General features: G+C 36.1%; 1 pseudogene; it reads left to right on the plus strand.

Moving 5' to 3' along the window:
* The first annotated feature begins 13465 nt into the window (after positions 1–13465).
* LOC143644993 (olfactory receptor 8D4-like) lies at positions 13466–14393 on the plus strand (annotated as a pseudogene).
* Positions 14394–21791: the final 7398 nt, after the last annotated feature.

Here is a 21791-nt window from a genome sequence, read left to right on the forward strand (position 1 = left end):
GAAAGCATAGGGTAATGGTTGGGTTCTGATATCAACATGGCCAGGTGGTAGTACCCAGTTGTCTGGTTAAGCAAGAACTTGCCTAACTATTACTGTAAGGATATTTTGTGGCTGGTTGATAATCCAGAAAGCTGTTTTATTAAATTATTCATCAGTTGATTACAGTTATGGCTGATTGCACCTACAATTAACTAAGGGCATATCCCCCATAAAAGAAATAATCCAGTTTGATTTTATCTGATCAGTTGAAGACTTTTAAGGGAGAAGAGAGAATTTTCTGCTTCTTCAGGCAGTGGGCCTCTCCTATGGCATTCATTAAGACCCTTCATTGGAGTTGCCAGCCCCATAGCCTGTTCTATGGATTTGGGATTCTTGCATTCCCATGGTTGCATGAGGCACTTTAGTAAATCTTATATTTACAGATATCTCCTGTTGGTTCTGTTTCTTTAGAGAACCCTAGCTAATACAGAAGGCCTCTTTAGAGCTTTGGGTTAGACATGATCTCTGAGATCTTACACCAAAAGCATGAGCAACAAAAGGAAAAATAATTAAACTGACTTCATCAAAATTTAAAACTTTTTTGTACCAAAGGACTTCATCTCAAAAGTAGAAAGACAACCTAAAGAAAAGGAGAAAATATTTGGAAACCACATGTATTATAAGGGTTTGATATCCAGAATATAAAAAGTTGTATCCCTACAACTGAATAACAAAAAAATCAAACAACCCTATTTAAAAATAGGCAAAAGATTTGAAAAAATGTTTCTCCAAAGAAGATATACAAATGGCCAAAAGCTCATGAAAAATGCTCAACATCATTAGTTATTAAGGAAATGCAATTCAAAACCACAATGAGGCACCATTTCACACCCACTAGAATGGCTACTATTAAAAAACAAAAAGATTCTGTTGGAGAGGATGCGGAGAAAGAGAAACACTCTTACATTACTGGTGGGAATTTAAAATGGTATAACCACTATGGAAAACAGTTTGGTAATTTATCAGAAAGTAAAGTATGGAATTACCATATGACACAGCAATATTACTTCTAGGTATATATCCAAAATAAAAGAAAACAGGGACTTGAACAGATATTTTCACACTGATGTTCATAGTGGCATTATATACAACAGCCAAAAGATGGAAGTAGCCCATGCGTCTATCAATAGATAAATGTGTAAACAAAGTGTGGTATACACATTCAATTTGAATGATGTAGTTCTGATATATATGACAATATAGATGGACTTTGAAGACATCATGCTGAATGAAATAAGCCAACCACAAAAGGACAAATATACAATCTCACTGATATGAAATAATTATAATAAACAAGTTCATAAAGTTAGAAACTAGAATAAAGGTTATCCGGGACTGAAATAGGGAAATGGAAAGTTAATTCTTATTGGTACAGAATTTTTATTTAGGGTGATGGAAAAGTTTTGGTAATGGATGATGGGAGTGGTAGCACATTATGAAAGTTATTAGTACCACTTAATTATATATTTGAATGTGGGTAAAGGGGGACATTTTAAATTCTACATATGTTACTAGAATAAAAATTTTAAAAAAATAAATAGGACTGCAATGAAAGCTATGAGCCATAGTTAATAGTGCAATATAATAATATCCTTCCACCAACTGTAACAAAAATACCACACTAATGCAAAGTATTAACAGTGAGGTGGGGAGTATATGGGAACTCTTTATTTTCCACATGATTTTTCTGTGAACCTGCAACTTTTCTGATAACAACCATTTTTTTTTAATTTAAGAAAAAAATTTTTATCCAAGGTCCATCTAAACAATTTATGAACACATAATAGCCCATTGTATTGCTATACAGAATTGTGTGATAACAATTCCCCGTAATATTTAGGCTATTTCCATCAGTCGTGCTGCCACCATTTTTTAGAAATGAAATGAGTCAGAGGAGTTGAATTGCTCCCACACTGATTCCTTCATACCCTCCAAATACCCAAGAAACACTATTAATGGCAGCAAACATACAGGAATACTTTGTTTTAAAAGAATGTCTGTGTATATTTTCTTATTTGACCTTCAAAAAGATCCTTGAAGTTTATATTGAATGTCTGCTAGTATTATCTCTTTTTTCATAAGGAAACATTGGTTTAGAAAAGTGAGATAAGTTGCCCAAACACCACACAGCCAGTACTTAGCAAAATGGATCTTGCCCTCTCTCTCTCAGAACATGTGCTCTAGATATTTTACCATTAGTAGGATCTACAAGAGAATGAACAACATGAAACCTGAATCATGTCAGCCCCATGATATAGAATCAACAGATCCAGCAATAATTTTAAAAGTTGGAACCCACTTGGGACTGTGTACACATGTAAAAATATTTTCTAACCTAAGAGTATCTTGGAAAGCAAAGCAATAATATTGTGGCATTAATGACCACAGGATTCATTACAAATAATTATACATAATCCCATCTGAAGAAATTAAAACTTTTTCTAAATTCTGGAGATCATAAGTGAGAATGAAATACTTATTACCAAATCAGTATCTATGACATTTAAATACGTGATTAGGTGCCTCTGTGATTCAAACAATAATTTCAACAATAAGAAAGCCTAAGAAATTGCAATAAACATCTATGACTCTCTCTCTCAGGGTGGGAATTTCATGGGCAAGTTGGACAGGTTTCGGGACACTTGCTACCTTTTACTTCGAAGTGAAAGAATGGAGTCTAACTTTCTCTACTCCTCGAGAAGTGTTCTCCAGCGTGGGGTTCAGAGGTCCTGTTCTGGAAGTCCTCAGTATACCAGGCTTGGGTGGACTGATTCCTGCCTGCGGAACATGTACGCAGGACGTGTATTCCTGTAGGTAAAGCAGCTATTCCTGATGCTGACTGAAGGGAAAGTCACAAAGGGGCAATATGGATCTTGGGGTTACATATATAAAAGCTGGAAGTCCCCCTTCTGCATGCTGGGACTTAGTGAAAGTGCTGACTGCGTGGATTTTATGGGCAGACAGTATTGATAGTGTATGTATATTATGGTATGTTTATGTTTCCACTCAGTGTTTTTTCATGCCGCTTGTCTTCCCTATTCCTCAAGCTGCTTCTCTGAGGTGTGGGCGGGGCCTTCAGGACAGGATTCCCTGGTGGACACTTTGGAGTGATGGTATTTTGCTGTCCTGTATCCTACTGTTTCTCCACCATGTAAGAAATGCTGGAATGCTTGTTGAGATTGTGAATTCTTGTCTCCAACTCCAGATCTATAGTTTCAGAATTTGTGGGCAGGGTGGGGGGTGGGAGGCGGGGGGGAGAAGTGTAGTTTTATCATGTGCTGTGAATGCTTTTTTAAGCAAACTGACATTTAAGAATCTCTTCCATTGAATCTCTTCCAGCACTGTTAGTTTGGCACTTAAGGATGTTGGGACATGTTAATCTTTGGAGATGTTTCTTAACCTCTTAGGTTCTTTTCATAGTTCTCAGATTCTTTGAGACGGAGTACACAAAACTATCTAGGGAATCTCTCTTCTGAGACTTGTCTTCATGAACCACCTGTATATCTGCAAAATTTTGAGTTCATTGCATTATTTTTAGTAAAAGTCAGTGATAAAAAGATGAGCAGTAATTTCTTTAGTTACCTGCACTAGCTTTGTTATTGGTTAGAGTCTTAATCCCCATCTGTTTTTGCTGTCAAAATTTAGTGATGTGTGCTAAGTCACCTAAAGGGCACAAAATTTTTCTTTACCACTGTAAAGACAAGCAGCCATTTTCTGCCTATGCTGCTTTTGGGGGATAGGGTGTGGGTTATGGTGTGATTCATTCTTGACTTTGAGTCTTGGCTCTGTCACTTACTGTGTGGCTTTTAGCAAATAATTTTATCAGTCTGAGCCCCGATGTTCTCACTACTAAAATGAACTATATATTTTCCTCAATTAAATTTACTGTTACCGAAATAATATTCATAAAATTACTAATCGGTATCCAACAAATATGGATTCATTTTACCTTTCTTTCCCTCTGCGTTCCGTATTCTTGACCACTGGAGATTACGCTTGCGCGTGCCCGTACGTGTGTGTGCCTGGGTGTGGCCGTGGGGATGTGGGCAGGTCAGATCTACCTGGATATGCCAGACCACCGATTGGGGCCATTTTCAAGATTCTATATTCTTCAAGACCAGGGATGTCTGACAAATTCAAATGGAGAGAAAGCAGGGTCTTGACTTGATGAGCTTGACCCAGTAAGACGAAACTATTACCAATTCTAAACGAGGTATGATTTGCGCCCCTTTTAAATCCTCATGGCACCGGGGAAACCGAAAACAAAAAGTTAATTTTGGTAGAAATCTCTGTAGGACATCGAGCACCGTTAGCGTTTCTTGGGTAAACATCCAGCAACGTATGACACGGAAGAATACATGTAAGCCAGGTGTCTTCGCTCCACTGAGCTCAGCGTTAGTAGGGCTGTGCAGCACCGTGCAGCAGTGTCTGGTGCAGTCAAAGCAGACAGCCGTGGAGGTCCATGTGGGAAAGACACTGTGTGTGGAGCAATGCCCCCTACTGAGTGGGAGGCTGTTTCCCTACTGATGATGATGATGGTGGTGTTTTTGGTGATAGAGGGATTGGAGGTGGCGCGTGGGTGCTGAGGTCATTCCCAAACCTAAATGCCATAGCTAAAAGCCTTAGAAGCCCCTCGCTGAAGAATGAAATCATAAAAATAATAATAATAATAACCACCTTTCTTCCACTCCTGATGTAATACTATCTTACCTGATTTTATAATTTTCTTATTCCTGACCAAAGAATTCTCTCTACTCTGCGGTAGCACCCAGAATTTGGTATCCGGGTAGGGAAAAGGGGAAGAGGAAGAAGAGAAGTTGCATCTCGCCCACATCTTTCTGTTTCTTCTATGAATACATATATCTCTGTATGCTGAATGACTTCTTAGTTTTATTCTGTGAGGAAAATTTTCCTAGAGGAAGCAAGGGAGAAAAACAAAATATGATGTCAGTAAAATTTTGTGTAATTTTATCCATAAAGCCATATCAGAACTGCTTTTCATATCAGGGATCTCACTTGATCCCAAACTTCAAATCCTGTGTCTTTGTTTTTCAAGATACAGAGAACTCTTAGGGTTCATAGACCTTGCTATAAGATGCGCGTGCCCAATTGCATTTTTTTAGATGATTATACCATGCCAGGGGTGATAAATAAATAATATAATTATTGTATCAGAATGAGGCTCAGGGACTTGCTATGACCCTCATACAAAGGATTTGTTATTTTTAGAATGATTACTCAAAGCCAGATGCTATGTTAAGACTCATGTACAGGGCCTCAGCCCACCTTTAATTCAACAATAATGATAAAACACAGCAAGTTACCTAGTTATCACATTCCACATGAGGGGAACTCCTGGCATAACTATAAAGACAGTGCTTTAGCTAAATCAACTCTGAGTTATCCACATTAACAATGAAGAATAATACAGTACTCTAACATTTCTCTTGGCCTTCAAAATGCATTTGTTTTTGGAATCAGATGCCCCTCCTTTGATATTTGTGTAGTAGCATATTACAAATAATTTTTAATTCCAAAAGAAGCTACTTTCATGGTAAGGCAGTGATACACACACATATCATATGTATACATATATGTAAAATACATACATATGTATGTGTATGATCATATTGTGATCATATATGATCATAATAAGGTTGCCTGAGATTTATTTTACTAAACAATATCACAATAATAATTCATAGACTAGTATTGGGTATGCTGCTTATAAAATTTTTGTGTTTAAAATATTTGACTCCAATATACCTCAAAGCAGACCTTGTTAGGACAAGTATAAATAGCATTGTTGATATTCATCTAACAATTCATTTAATTTTAAGGATAAACAAGAATATTGTACCATACACTAACTCTTGAAATATCATAATCTTCATCATTCATGATGGGTTCGTTTTTGTAAGGGATTGATCTTTTTGTGATTTTGTAGTTATAAAAAAAACCCTCCTCCTTAAGTTTGCCTAGTTTCATCTGTTTGTCAGTTCATGAGTTTCTAGACAAGAAAGAACAAGGTATTCTGATTGAAATGGATATCTGATGGGAATGAGGGATACTGAAAGGAATAAGTTGAACTCTGTGCCAGGCATTGTCCCAAGGCCCCAGGAGCACACTGATAAATGATAAATGGCACCTTCCCTTGACAAACGCCAAATAGCCAGGAAGACCAGCACATGTCATGTATGGTAGAGAAATGCTAAAGTGGACGTCAGTACCAAAGGAAAAAAGGAAGTGTGCATAAAGAGCTAAAGGAGTATGGATGATGCTCAAGTCACTTTTATTCAAGAAAATAAATATGTAACTAACCTTTGCTCTACCTTCAGGCATCCAGGGTCCTTAAAATAGTAGACACTTACTAATTGATTGCAAAATATTCTGAATTGATATCATAATTTTCCCTGAACTGAGATTTGAACTCATCTGCTCATTCCTGGAAACTGGGAGATTTCAAGTGCAAGTCTTATCTTAAGGGTGCCTCAAATAGCTCATCCAAAGTCATAGACACCTTCTATGGGATATCCTGGAGAGCCTTTACTAGGAATGAAGGGCTGTGCTCAAAGTCACCTGTGATGTAATTTGCCTCCATAGTGATTAGAAACTAGAAAAACTGATCCACTGCTTTACCAAGAACTTCTTGTCATGCTTAAAGTTCTACACACATTCCTTATGTTATGTACTTCTTAATTCCTTCATTTATGCCCTTATCTATATCTTGAATATCCCTGCATATATTCTCTCTGCTTAAGTGAGTTCTCCCCACCTTTGAGGGCACAGTTTAAGTCTATTCTCCCATAAAAATTGCCTGAATCACAGTAAACATTAGCCATCTGTCCATCTCTGAGCTCAGTCAGTACCCAGTGCTGGTTCCATGGAGCACTGTCTTTGCTATTTCACTCAGCCAGCACTTTACCAGGGTGGACAGTACATCTGTCCACTAGACTGTGAGATCCTCAAGGGACTAATTTTATATCCCTTTTGTCTCATCTGTGGTGATCCCCAAAATATATTTATTAAATAAATAAAAAGATTCTATCATTTATCACTTACATGATATAACCGGAAATCTCATGTTTCTGTGAGAAGACAGTATTCTTTTCCTCATCCATTCCAAACTAGTAACACTGTAATTTTGAATATATTTCCAGTGTGGAACTATTTCAAATGCATTTTTCTGGAAACATGACCTCATTACGTGACTAGGTTTCCTTATGTGCAGAAGACTATGACAGGCCAGGGACAGTTCTTTAAAAATATATAGGCTGTTAAGCCTCAGAGGTGGGAAACCCTTGGGGACTACTGGTCTTTATAATACTATATCCCAAGTAAGTGAACTGATTCATTCAAGCCTGGTTCCTGCTAGCTATGGTTGTTTAGACACTTAAAGAAGAAAGTGTAACTAATACATCTTACTCCCAAACTGTAGAGGATAGGAAAAAGAAGAGATTCTCACCTAGAGACTTCAGGAGGGAAGGAGGTGAGTTACAGAGCTATGACGTTCCTATTGTATGGTTATTAGAACATGTTCTAAAATCAACTCCTGACCATCCACAGGATCTCTAGGGTTCCAGTGTATTTACAGGGCTGTAGAGTCACAGGAATAGAGGTATGGAGGGCATGGCCATGCATCATAGACCCTCACCTTATCTAAGCCCCCGGGGCAATCTGGCAATTAACACTCAACAGCTTTCTAAATAGGAATTATGCATTTATGAAATATATTTCTATAGACCTGCAACTGTGCAAAGTGTGTTCACCCATGCTAACTAAATTATTTTCATTTAATTTGCACAATATCCCTTTTAGTGTTTATAATTATTATTCTACAAATTAAAACATGGAGCTCAGGGACTCTGTGATTAGTCAAATGTTGCATTGTAAATGTTAGAACCGGGGTTGAAGTTAAATCTTATGATTGACAGTCCACTTTCCGCCATCACATCTGCTATTCATATATAAAAATTAAGTCAGTATCAGGAAAATATATATATATGTTCTAGCGTTGTGCTCTCTACTTCCATAGCCACTAGCCATATGTGGCTTCTGAGCATTTGAAAGGTAACTAGTCTGATTTGGCATGTTAGTATAAAATGTATTCTTGATTTCAAAAATTTGCTTTGAAAAGAATGAAAAATATCTTCTTACAATTCTTTATGTCCATTACTTTTTGAAATTATATTTTGGCATTTTAAGAATACCTTATGGTCTGTTGAAATGTTTCAAACATTTTGTTATACTTTGAATTGTGAAAAATGCAACTGAGCTCTCAAGTCTGTCAGAGTAGTTAACTATTTTGGATGGTGCTCAGTTATACAACATGAAATTTATCTCTAGCTGAGTGGAACTTTGCCCCTGAAAACTGGGAAGTAGTGCAGCTAATTTATAGATGGTAAAAAAAAAAAAAAAAAAAAAAAAAAATAGAACCTGGCTATCATTGTTCATTTTTCTGTGGATAAACACTTAATTTGTAGAGCATTTCTTTATACAAACACAAACCCTTAATGCAATGTATTGCAATAAGTTACTTGAGATGCACTTCCCTGAGTTCACACAAAGGTGACAAGATACTGGTATATAAAATTGTGGGGTTCTTGACCTTCATCTGAGAGGTCTTTCTTGAAGAGATGTTTCCAGGGTTGGCTCTGTGTGATCATGAATGTGTCCTGGCCCAAGAAGCAGAGGAGGGGTCAGAGGAAAAAACAAGAAAGAAGAAAATCATTAGTTTTAGGAGAGAAAAATGTAAATTATTAGGTTATTAACCTAGAACTCAAATTTCGAATACCATGCACCAAAATCACATGGGGATCGTGTTGAAATGCCGATTCTGACCCAGTAGATCTGGAAAAGGACCTGAGATTGTGCATTTCAACACGCTCCCAGGTGATGCTGCTGCTGTTCCATGGTCCACGCTTTGAGTTGCCAAGACCTGAAGTACAGAGATGGTTTGGACTAGGAAATGCAGGAAAGAGCAACCTAACTGGCTTGACTAGAGGGTTTAAGGATGAAGGACACTGGGATAAAACAAGGAACATGTGCAGGATGGAAGGCATTTTATTTTGGTAGGAATTAAGGGAAACATGGAAGCATGCTAAAAGTGGTCAGAGTATTTGTGACACTCAGGCTAGAAAACAGCCCATGCAGAGTCCAGGACTCTGTATAATTTCTAAGCAAATGTGAGATTAAAGGCAAAAGAAAACCAAACCCAGGATATAGATCTTCTTAGTCATTCCTTTAATATTTCTGTCTGTGTGGTCTCTATGGCTAGAGCATACATGATATCAGGTGATGGACGAAAGAAGACTCCATGGTATTATAGTAACAGGCAAAGGGCCTTTGGATATTTTCTCTTTTGTACATGATTCCCATCTCCATCCCTCAGAGTAGAAGAAAAGAGCAGATGTGGGGCATGTGTGTATATTATGTCTTTGGTGACCTGCTCTGCAGCATGAAGCTCCTTTGTTTTGAATTGAAAGAGGGACCTGGGGCATTAGGAAGAAGCACCTGCATCTTTGGGAACTCACATGGCCAAGGGAAGTGTGCTTGGCCTAAGATGGCAATGACAGATGGGAACCAAGAAGTCACAACAGCTTCCTGGATAGTCTGGGAGAAATGGAGATCCTGGGTTGAGATGGAAAAAATGCTCAGATGTCTGAGCAGGGCTCTGTATAATCTGTGCACAAATATAAGAATCTAGAGAGGGCTCTGTGAGCAGCCCAACACTAAAAAGGAAATGGTTGGATACTTCAAAGATAAGTCCTTAATTCAACTTGGGACAGGCAACGCCAAGACCTGTGTCATCTTTGCCTCTGAACTGAGGTGACGTGTGACTGGCAGGCAGGAAGGGATGTGTGGGTTGCTGGCACTGTCAAAGTGGCCTTACTAATGTTAGGCTGCCTTGAGTTCCCCTGTGAAGTACCCTGAGTACCTCAGGCTAGTGATGCAGGCTTAGAGGAGAGCAAGAGACCCAGAAGACAGAGCCAGTTGCTATTCTGCCATTAGCTGACTTCACTGAAGTGTAAGAATAAGCTTTCTGGGAGAAGATGGCGGCTTAATAAGATGCGCGGGTCTTAGTTCCTCCTCCAGAACAGCAACTAAAGAAACAGAAACAATACGAAACATCTCCCGGAGCCACAACAGAGATCAAAAAGACAGCGTACCCCATTCTGGAACGGCTGAACGGGCAGGGAGAATCCGCTGCGGTGAGATACCCGAGGGGTGTGGGCTTTCCCGGGCCGGGGTGGCTGGTGACCGGGGTCCCTTCCACACACGTGGCTTCCCGGTCCGACTGGGAATGTTGGAATGCAGGGCCCTCCCGCCACGCTTGGCGTCTCGGGCCAGCTGGGCAATTTGGACCGGCATTCCCCCAAGCTGCGGTGGCCGGCGACCCTCCCTCCACGCACGGTTTCCCATGCCGACTGTGAGATTCAGACTGGCAAGTTAAAGGAGCCACAGCATCTTTTACTGGTGGGACCCGCAGAGGGATGAGCACCACGAGCGCCATCTACTGGACAGGAAAAGAAAAACAGAGCCCAGAGATTTCACAGAAAAACCTTTCAAGAAGCCGGGTCCCATACCCAGGGAAATCTGATCAAATGCCCAGACACCAGCAGAAAATAACAATCACGCTCAGAAAATTGAAGATATGGCCCAGTCAAAGGAACAAACTAATAGTTCAAATGAGATACAGGAGCTGAGACAACTAATGCTGAATATACGAACAGAAATGGAAAACCTCTTCAAAAACCAAATCAATAAATTGAGGGAGGACATGAAGAAGACATAGGCTGAACAAAAAGAAGAAATGGAAAGTCTGAAAAAACAAATCACAGAACTTATGGGAGTGAAGGACAAAGTAGAAAAGATGGAAAAACAATGGATACCTACAATGGTAGATTTAAAGAGACAGAAGCTACAATTAGTGAACTGGAGGATGGAACATCTGAATTCCAAAAAGAAACAGAAACTATAGGGAAAAGAATGGAAAAACTTGAGCAGGTGATCAGGGAATTGAATGATAATATGAAGCACACAAATAAACATGTTGTGGGTGTTCTAGAAGGAAAAGAGAAGGGAAAAAGAGGAGAAAAACTAATGGAAGAAATTATCACTGAAAATTTCCCAGCTCTTATGAAAGACCTAAAACTACAGATCCAAGAAATGCAGCGCACCCCAGAGAAAATAGACCCAAATAAGCTTTCTCCAAGACACTTACTAGTTAAAATGTCAGAGGTCAAAGAGAAAGAGAGGATCTTGAAAGCAGCAAGAGAAAGACAATCTATCACATACAAGGGAAACCCAATAAGACTATGTGTATATTTCTCAGCAGAAACCATGGAAGCTAGAAGACAGTGGGATGATATATTTAAATTATTAAAAGAGAAAAACTGCCAAGCAAAACTTCTATATCCAGCAAAATTGTCCTTCAAAAATGAGGGAGAAATCAAAACATTTTCAGACAAAAAGTCACTGAGAGAATTTGTGACCAAGAGACCAGCTCTGCAAGAAATACTAAAGGGAGCACTAGAGTCAGATACGAAAAGACAGAAGAGAGAAGTATGGAGTAAAGTGTAGAAAGAAGGAAAATCAGATATGATATATATAATACAAAAGCCAAAATGGTAGAGGAAAATATTATCCAAACAGTAATAACACTAAAAGTTAATGGACTGAATTCCCCAATCAAAAGATATAGACAGGCAGAATGGATTACAACCCAGCAATACCACTGCTAGGTATCTACTCAAAGGACTTAAGGGCAAAGACACAGATGGACATTTGCACACCAGTGTTTACAGCAGCATTATTTACAATTGCAAAGAGATGGAAACAGCCAAAATGTCCATCAACAGAAGAGCGGCTAAACAAACTGTGGTCTATACATACGATGGAATATTATGCAGCTTTAAGACAGACTAAACTTACGAAGCATGTAATAACATGGATGGACCTAGAGAACATTATGTTGAGTGAGTCTAGCCAAAAACTAAAGGACAAATACTGTATGGTTCCATGGATGTGAACCGACATTCGAGAATAAACTTGAAATATATCATTGGTAACAGAGACCAGCAGAAGTTAGAAACAGGGTAAGATAATGGGTAATTGGAGCTGAAGGGATACAGACCGTGTAACAGGACTAGATACAAAAACTCAAAAATGGACAGCACAATAATACCTAATTGTAATGTAACTATGTTAAAACACTGAATGAAGCTGCACCTGAACTATAGTTTTTTTTGTTTGTTTGTACCTTTTGTTTTTGTTTTTTCTTTTTCCTTTTTTATATATATATATTTATTATTATTATTATTTTAATTTTCTTCTCTATATTAACATTCTATATCTTTTTCTGTTGTTTTGCTAGTTCTTTTCCTAAATCGATGCAAATGTACTAAAAATGATGATCATACATCTATGTGATGATACTAAGAATTACTGAGTGCATATGTAGAATGGAATGATTTCTAAATGTTGTGTTAATTTCTTTTCTTTTTTTTAATTAATAAAAAAAATTTAAAAAAAAGAATAGGCTTTCCATCTGGAAATCAACTGTTGGTTAGATTAAAAATAGAACAAACACAAAAACAAACACCGGTTTCATAAATTATGCTCTGAGCCACACTGTGATGGCTCAATTACAATGTGATTGAAAAAAGAAAAAGAAAGGAAAGAGAGAAAAGAAAGAACGATGATTACTGCCATCAAATAAATTTGGGAAACATTGTATGTTATACAACATTCTGGGAGATACTGAGATATCCTTCTGTTAAGAAAGCTGTTTGTCTTTATGTAACTTAGCATTTCTGTAAGTCCTAGGATCTTAAGCTACTTATTCAATGTAATGTCTATAAACATCCCCCTGGAATTAATACTCTGCTCACCACCCTTGGAAAACGTGACACAGGAAATTTTAATTTACCTTGCCAACAAACACCTTCTCTGTAGAAAACGCTGGAGGCAGAATTATTCCTAGGGAAGTCTGTCATTAGCAGAGTATTTTTAGGACTCCTGCCCATTCTTTATGCATTTCTTCAACCAATTTGCTTTAGCAAAACCTCCCCATGGTCTTTAGAATTGGTAGCATAGGTAGATGCTTACAAGGTTCTGTCTGGATTTTTACTTTTTGTAGGAGTCAAAGTCCCTGTACATAGCAAAACCTCCCATGGTCTTTAGCATTGGTAGCATAGGTAGATGCCTACAAAGTTCTGCCTGGATTTTTACTTTTTGTAGGAGTCAAAGTCCCTGTACATCATAGGAGGTGCAGGCTTAGTACCAAGGGGTTAAATGATGCCTGGTTCAGTGTTTCCAGAGCTAGAAAAACTTGAGCCAGGGACTTTCAGACAAGCTGGAAATCTGCCTGTCTACTTTGCTTCTTTCCTTCTCATCTCCACAGATTTCTTACAGGAGAACAGGTATGAGAAATCATTCCACAGTGACTGAGTTTGTTCTTTCAGGATTAACTGAACAACGAGAGCTGCAGCTGCCTCTTTTCTTCCTCTTCTTGGGGATATATACATGGTCACAATGGTGGGAAACCTTGGTATGATCTCAATAATTGGGTTGAATGCTCAACTTCACACCCCCATGTACTTTTTCCTGAGTTGTTTGTCTTTTATAGATGTCTGCTATTCTTCAGTCATCACCCCCAAAATGCTGGCAGGGCTTTTATACGGAGGTAAAATGATCTCCTATTCGGGATGCATGAGTCAGCTGTTTTTTCTCTATTTTTATCATTTCTGAATTCTACATGTTGGCAGTAACGGCCTATGATTGCTACATTGCCATCTGTAACCCTCTCCTCTACAACGTCATCATGTCCCCTCGGGTCTGCTCTCTGCTGGTGGCTGCAGTCTTCTCAGTAGGTTTTATTGATGCCATGATTCATGGAGGTTGTATTTTAAGGCTGTCTTTCTGTGGAACAAACATCATTAGACACTATTTCTGTGACATCGTTCCCCTTATTAAACTCTCCTGTTCTAGCACTTACATTGATGATCTTTTGATTTTAACCATTGGTGGATTTAACATGGTGACGACCAGCCTGACCATCATCAGACGTATGCTTTTATCCTTTCCAGCATCCTCCATGTCAACTCTAAAGAGGGCAGGTCTAAGACATTTAGCACCTGCAGCTCCCACCTGACAGCTGTTCTCATATTTTATGGCTCTCTCATGTTCATGTATCTCAAACCCACTTCCAGTAGTTCAGTCACCCAGGAGAAGGTGTCTCAGTGCTTTACACCACCGTGATTCCCATGCTGAATCCCCTGATATATAGTCTGTGGAACAGGGAAGTACAAAATGCACTGAGGAAACTCTTAAGAAGAAGAATATCTTCATAATGAAGATACTCTTTATTAAGATTATGTACTCATAATCATCCTTCATGTATTCTTAGTCATTTATTTGCATATATTTGTTTATACCTGGCCTCTTTAATCTATTGTGAATTGTGCATGTTTTTTCAGATTTTTAATACAAACATAATAAGATTAATAAAATGTAAAACAAAAATAAAAGTGAAAAGTAGGCAAATTAAATTTTATGCTTAATATCATTACTGGAATTGAACATCATTACCCATAATTATGAGCATTCATATAATTACTTTTTTATTTTCTACCATCACCCCAAAATTGGGTGTTACCATTAATTTCCTGAATTCAGGCCAAAAGGAAAGATACACTGCTTTGGCATATCAGATAAAAATCTTACCAAATTTTCTTGGACAGACAGTCTTTCCTTTTTTATTTATCTCCCTCAAAAATCATTTCTCACGTGAAAACTTGCATAGAAAATATTGAGCTTCGTGATGGAGATCATAAGAACAGTTTTGCAATATGAAGAAGAATTCTTCCTCATTATTTTTTGTAAAGGGCTTATTAATGGCCAGTGGTATATTACAAGTGGAATTCAATAAAGGAGATTCAGCAATGGCCTAAGCTAATATGATCCCAGTGTTTGACTATGAGGAATCTGAGAATAAGACTTAAATTATCTAGTTGAGGAGATGATGTTTAAGCCATGTTATTTAAATATCACTTTTTTTTAAGCTGGACTGGTAGATATGCAGTATTATACAACTTTTTATTTGCTTCATTTGAACTGACATTTTTTTCTCTGTGCTGTAAACTAAATGTCTGTTTTCCTCCATATTATATTTTGAACTAAAATAATGAAAAATTTTATGGTTTTCAAGAGTGATTTTTCATATGAACAAGAAAGAAATGCATGGGGAGTGTGATATGTTAATTCATATATTTATCATGCATATTATGTTCTTGGTATTGGAATATTAAGGTGAATATGATAGGTAAGCCCTCTGCTTTTTGTGTGGTGGTACAAAATATAAAAGTAATTATTTGAATGCACATGATAATTATTGGCAAAAATGAGTGCTTTGAAGAAACACAAATAAGGTAAATGATTGTCAGTTAAGGACTAGTCTCAATTGAGAGTAGGGACATTTGAGATGAGACGTGAAGGAAGATAACAATTACTGAAAATCAAAAAGGCAGAGCCTAGTACAGAGGTAGTGAAGCTGGAACAAATTTGGCAGTTTTCAAGAAATGGAGAAGGCAATATGGCTGAAGGACGGTGCAAGAGAGGAAAAGTGTACCAAAGAAAGTTAGACAGACAGACAAATGTGACTTCATGTAAAGAGCTATGAATTTTATCCTAAGTGCATAGAGAAGCCATTGGTGTGACTCAGGATGCAGAATGACATAATCTCTTTTGCATTTAAAAAATCTCTGGCAATTGATGAATATAAATGGATGAGGTACATGCATTTGTGGGAGATTAGATGGGGAAAGGAGGAAGAAATGGCCAAAGTGGAAACAGGAAGAAAAATTGGGAGGCTATGGAAATTATCTTGGCAAAAAATGGTAGTGACGTTACTTGAGTAATGGCCATGGAGATGGAAGAAATTTTTTGATTAAAGATGAATTTTGGGTTTCAAATCAATAGGACTTGTTGTTGAATTGTATGTATGATGGCTGAGGATAGATATAATTTTAATAGCACTAAAATAAAAATAAAGATTAAGAAATAAGGAAAATATGAATAATAAAAGTGAGTTAAGATTGGTTAAAAGAAAAAAAAACAGAAATAAATAGCTTCAAAAGCCTAAAGAGGGTGGGCAATGGTGGTTCAGTGGTAGAGTTCTCACCTGCTGTGCTGGAGACCCGGGTTCAATTCCCAGTGCCTGCCCATGTAAAAAAAAAAAAGCCTAAATAGCTGCCAGGCTTGAGGTTCATAATGTTTGTTACCAAGCAGCCCAAATAAAACAAATGAAAATACGGTAGTAAAGTGAGTTATATAATTTTCATTTGTAGAAAAAAGGAACCCTACCCATTATTTATAAGAAGAAAGCCTTTATTATTAAATTCTGAAATATGAACAAACACCCACACCATCTTTTGAGATAAAAATGAATTTATGTAGAAATTTAAACAGGGTTATAAAAGATACTAGTAGGAAGAATTTTTGTAAAAAGGAGGAAAGGCGTTCATTTTTCCTATAAATCTTCATCTTTGGGTTATTCTCCCTCATGGCACGCCTCGCTCAGGTAATTGATGAGATCAGTGTGGGTAAGAAAACCCATGGACCTCACCACCATGACTTTAAGTCCCACTGTCCCTAGGCAGTCTAACTTTTTCTATCTTCATTTCAGACTTTCATATACTTGTTTTTTTTTATTATAGCCACAGCTTTTTAGTTATAGTAAGAGAACTTGGGAGGAATGGGGCTACATTAGCTTGATTAAGCTGGAATTCTCAATTATATTTCAAAGAAGCTAATTGTACATTTTCTTTGAGGTAGGTTTATGGAAAAGTTTTCAACTATGACTCAACATTTAGATGCAATATTTAAAAAGACTGATAAATTTCCCCATATAAAAATTTTAAAAATCTTGCATTGCAAGAATATCATGAGCATATTCAAAAGACTGACAAACTGGGAGAAAATACATAGTATTTATATTACAGATAAAGGAGTAATGACATATACATATATATACAACTGTGCTGGTTTGAAATTGTTATGTACCCTGGTAAACCACGTTCCTTTAACCCTGATTCAATATTGTAGGGTAGAAACTTTGATTGTATTATTTCCATGGAGACATGACACATCCAATTATGGGTGTGGCCTTTTGATTAGATGGAATGTGACTCCGCCCATTTAAGGTGGGCTTGATGAGTTTACTCAAGTCCTTTAAAAGGGAAGATATCTTGAAGAAAACGCAGTTGCTCCAGAAGTGGCAGGGACATAGATGCAGGCGTTTTGAGATGTTTGGAGTGCTGACAGAGAGAGCAGATGACTAAACGTGGACATCTGGAGATACAGAGCCCATCAGACATTGCCAAGTGCCTTCCCATGAGATGCTGAGCAAGTCAGAACACAGAGCTGTGTCCTAGAGGAGCTAAAACACATAAAAAGGAAACCATTGACATCAGAAGCTGGGAGCACCAAAACCAGGAACAAGAATGAATCAGCAGACATCAGTCATGTGCCTTCCCAAGTGACAGATATTGGCCTTTCTTGAGTCAAGGTATCTTTCTCTGGATGCCTTAATTTGGACATTATTATGACCTTAGAACTGTAAACCTGTAATTTAGTAAATTCCATTTTTAAAACTCATTCTATTTTTGGTATATTGTATTCTGGCCACATTTAACAAACTAAAACAATAGTGAACTCTTAAAATTTGAGAAACAGTTTAAAAACCTGATAGAAAAATGAGAAAATATATGAACAACCAATTAATAAAGAAAAGATGTAGAAAATGTTTATTGATATTCAATCTCACTCATAGTAAGAGAAATGCAAAATGAAATTATACTGAAATAATATTACTTACATATCAGATTGGAACAAGTTAAAATGTGTAACCACATGAGTCCATTGGTGAGGTGGTGAGGAGATTGTTCTTCAGAATGCAGATTGGTATAATCATTATGGGGTGAAGTTTGGTAACATCTATCAAAATATGTATGAATTTATATTTTGATCCAGCATTCCCAGCACAAGGAATTTACACTGAGTATGCATCTTGAACAATATGAAATTATACAATGTTATTCATTGCAGGATTATGTGCAACTGAAATATTTAAAGTAACCTACATGCCTCTACATGGGAGAGTGGTATAAATAAACTACAGTACAGGTACATGATGGAGTGACAGATAGATGTGAAAAAGGACAAAGAAAATTTCTGTGATGTGATTTCTCAGATGGAGTGATTTCTAGGATATATTGTTAAGTGAAAAAAGCAACATGTAAGAGAGTATCTACAATATTCTTCCTTTGGTGTGAAAAGGAAGGGGAAATAAAATATGCATGTGATCTGTTTATCTGAACAAAAGGAAACTTAGGAAGAGAGTATAAGATTGGTTATGTTCTGGATATGAATATGAATTGGATAGAAGAGATATAAGAAATGGATTGGGGGAGTGACAATAATCTGCATATACATATTTACACGGTTCTGATTTTGAAAACATCCTAAGAGTTCACAGATCCAGAAAAGGGAAATAAATTAAGTCAATAAAGCTGGGGGAAAAGCTAAATTCAATACAATTATAAATGAATGAAGAGAACCATATCATGGACAATGAAAAGGAAACAACATTAAACCAAGGAAACTTAGATCCTAATCTCTCAGGTTAAAGACAAAAATATCTTTATGCAAATATTAACTCTAGATATTAACTTTAGTAAGCAAAGGAAACACAGCAATGGGCTTTGGAATGCAGACTGGGTCAATGTTAGCAGTTGCTTCCAAGCTGTTTTCAGCGTCTATTAAAGTTAGCTTGCAAGGATTGCTATGGGTAATTAACAGTGTTCTCATCAATGAATCTTTTGATAAAAAAGAAGATGGGTCCAGGAGCAAATGCTTTAAAAGTAAAACCAGTTCAGAGTTGCTCAGGACACAAGTTTTCAGTATATGAGTTAAATGATTCCCAGTTAGCAGTCTATGTCCATGCTACAAAAGAAGCATTGTACTACACATTTTTTCCTTCCTCAGGCCAAGCTGGTTAAGTATTAGATCATGAAGATATCTTTGTGACACCAAGTTTCCAAATGCTCAGTAAACGCTGAGGAAGATGATTTTCAAATGAAGATCTTCATACCCATCTTAATGGTGAGAGATGTAATGCTTTCCCCACCAAGACTGGGAACAAGTCATAATTGTTCACCCTAACCACTTGTATTCAACATTGGATAAAACTCCCTCAGTAGTACAATAGGACAAGGAAAAGAAACAAAAAGTGTAGATCATAAATGAAGAAATGAGACCATCTTTATTCACAGATGAAATACTTATTTATATAAAAGATCCTAAGGAATCTATGCAAAGTCCTTCAAAAAGCTACTATAACTAATTAAGTTAGGCAAGGTCATTAAAAAGTTTAATGTAAAAATCAATTGTATTTCTATATTCTATTAATGGACACTTTGAAAATACAATTTTTAAAGATCTCCAATTAATAGGGTAACAAAAAAATGAAATACTGAGGGATATGTTTGATAAAATATGTATAAAACCTATGCTACAAAATTTCAAAAGTACAAAAATTGCTGAGATGAATTAAAGAATAATTAAATGTATGGAGATTTATACCCTGTTCAATGATTGTTAAGGTCAATATTGTATTATTAGTGGTCCAATCCAATTCAAAGCAATGCCAATTAAATGTCCAGTAGACATGGATATTACAGAAATACACAAGATTCAGAATTGTTAAAACAATTTGAAAAAGAAATACAGAGGTGCACAAATTTCATAATCTACTTTCATGATTTACTAGACGACTATAAAAATGTGGTATTGGCAAAAGATATAAATATATCTCAAGGATGTATAGCAAGTTCAGAAATAGATTCATGCAAAAGGAAAAAAAAACAAACTAGTGATTGGAAACTAAAATATGGTGGATAGCTGGAATTATGTATTTGTTAAAACCCATAGAGCTATACAGCATGCAAAGTGCACTCCAATGTAAACTATGGGCTTTAGTTAATAATAATGCATTAAAATTGATTAATCAACTATAACATATATACCACACTAATGCAAGATATCTATAAAAGGAGACATTGTAATCCTCGAGAATGTGGGTTATGAGAACTCTGTATGTTCTTCCCAATTTTTCTACAAACCAAAAACTACTCTAAAATGTAATCTATTAATTAAAAAATCCCAAACTCTATAGATATTACTTTTTAAATAATGGTAATGATCACTTTTTATTTGAACCATGAGTTATGTCTAAACACTTACTCAGAAGCAAAGTTATGTTTGTATAATTTTACAAATAAAGAATAAAAATGAATGAACAAAGCATGCAAATCTATAATATATTAAAGAAGACAAAGAAAACCCAATCAAACTACAAAGAGATTAATAAACATGAATGTTGAACATAATTAATTACAAAAAGATCATTGATCAATATATCAAAGAGTTAAATAATTTAATGAGCATACCAACAATAACTTGGATTAATAAAAATAATAGAAACCATAAATAAACAAGTGGAAATAGGAGTGAGTGTATGATAAATTATAAATTAAAATTCCAAAATTAAAAATTATAAAAGAATATTATAAACCATAATAACTTGAAAATCATTGTGAAATAGGCCATTTTTATTATGGTGATATATATAACATAAATTTGCCATTTTAACAAATTTTAAGTGTAAAATTCAGAGGCATGAATTATTTTAACGATGTTGTGCTACCATCAACACCTTCCATTGCTAAAATTTTTCATCACTCACAAAATCCTTGACCAGTAACTCTCCATTCCCTCTGTGCCTAATAAGCTCTAGTATACTTTCTCTCTTGATGAATTTGCTTCTTCTGGATATTCCATATATGTGGAATTATATTATATTTTTCCTTTTATGTATAGCTTCTGTCACTTAACATAATGTCATATATGAAAATTCTAGGATTTTTATAGATCTAAATGGGAAAAAAAATTGAAAAGGAAAAATGAACAAAACCCTGTTGACTAAAGATAAGTTGTGCCATGACAGAGGCCTTTCTAAACATTAAGAAATATTATGACGTAATATTTTATTGGTCAAGATCAACAAAAATGTAAAAACCTCTGCGCACATACATACATAGATAAATACATTCATATTTACAAATATGAATTATAAATGCACATATATGGATATTATTACTTATCTATTTTAGTATACACACATTCCTTTTCATATGCAAATGTATACATTTGCACATATAAACAAACATGTATTTATTATATGTAAAAAGATCTACTGATCTACTGATCTTAGTAAATATCTAATAAACAGGATAAACAAAACTATAAAAAACAAACACTCCTTTGAAAATCTGGGTAAAGAAAAGATACTTAATCAAAAAGAAAGTCCTTAATTTTTGAAAGCCAAAAAATGTTTATATGCATTAATAATAAAAAAGGGATATTAAAATAAGTTTTAAAAAAATTCAATTGAAATTGAAGACTTCGATTTCAGATGTGGACATCTTCAAATGAATGAGAAAAAAGTTCAGAAGTTTATGCGAAATATCTTCACGTACCTAGAGCTTCCCATTTAGGATATCCCTTGAGCAATGATGAATACATAAATTCAGGCCAAAATATTTAAGACTACAAAGATTCCAACAAGCTTTGAGAAGGCTTTGATGAGTTGTTTGGTGAGTTCTAGTGCAGAGGTATTACTGATAGCAGTT

This window comes from Tamandua tetradactyla, chromosome 8 (genome assembly GCF_023851605.1).
Source record: "Tamandua tetradactyla isolate mTamTet1 chromosome 8, mTamTet1.pri, whole genome shotgun sequence".
NCBI lineage: Eukaryota > Metazoa > Chordata > Mammalia > Pilosa > Myrmecophagidae > Tamandua > Tamandua tetradactyla.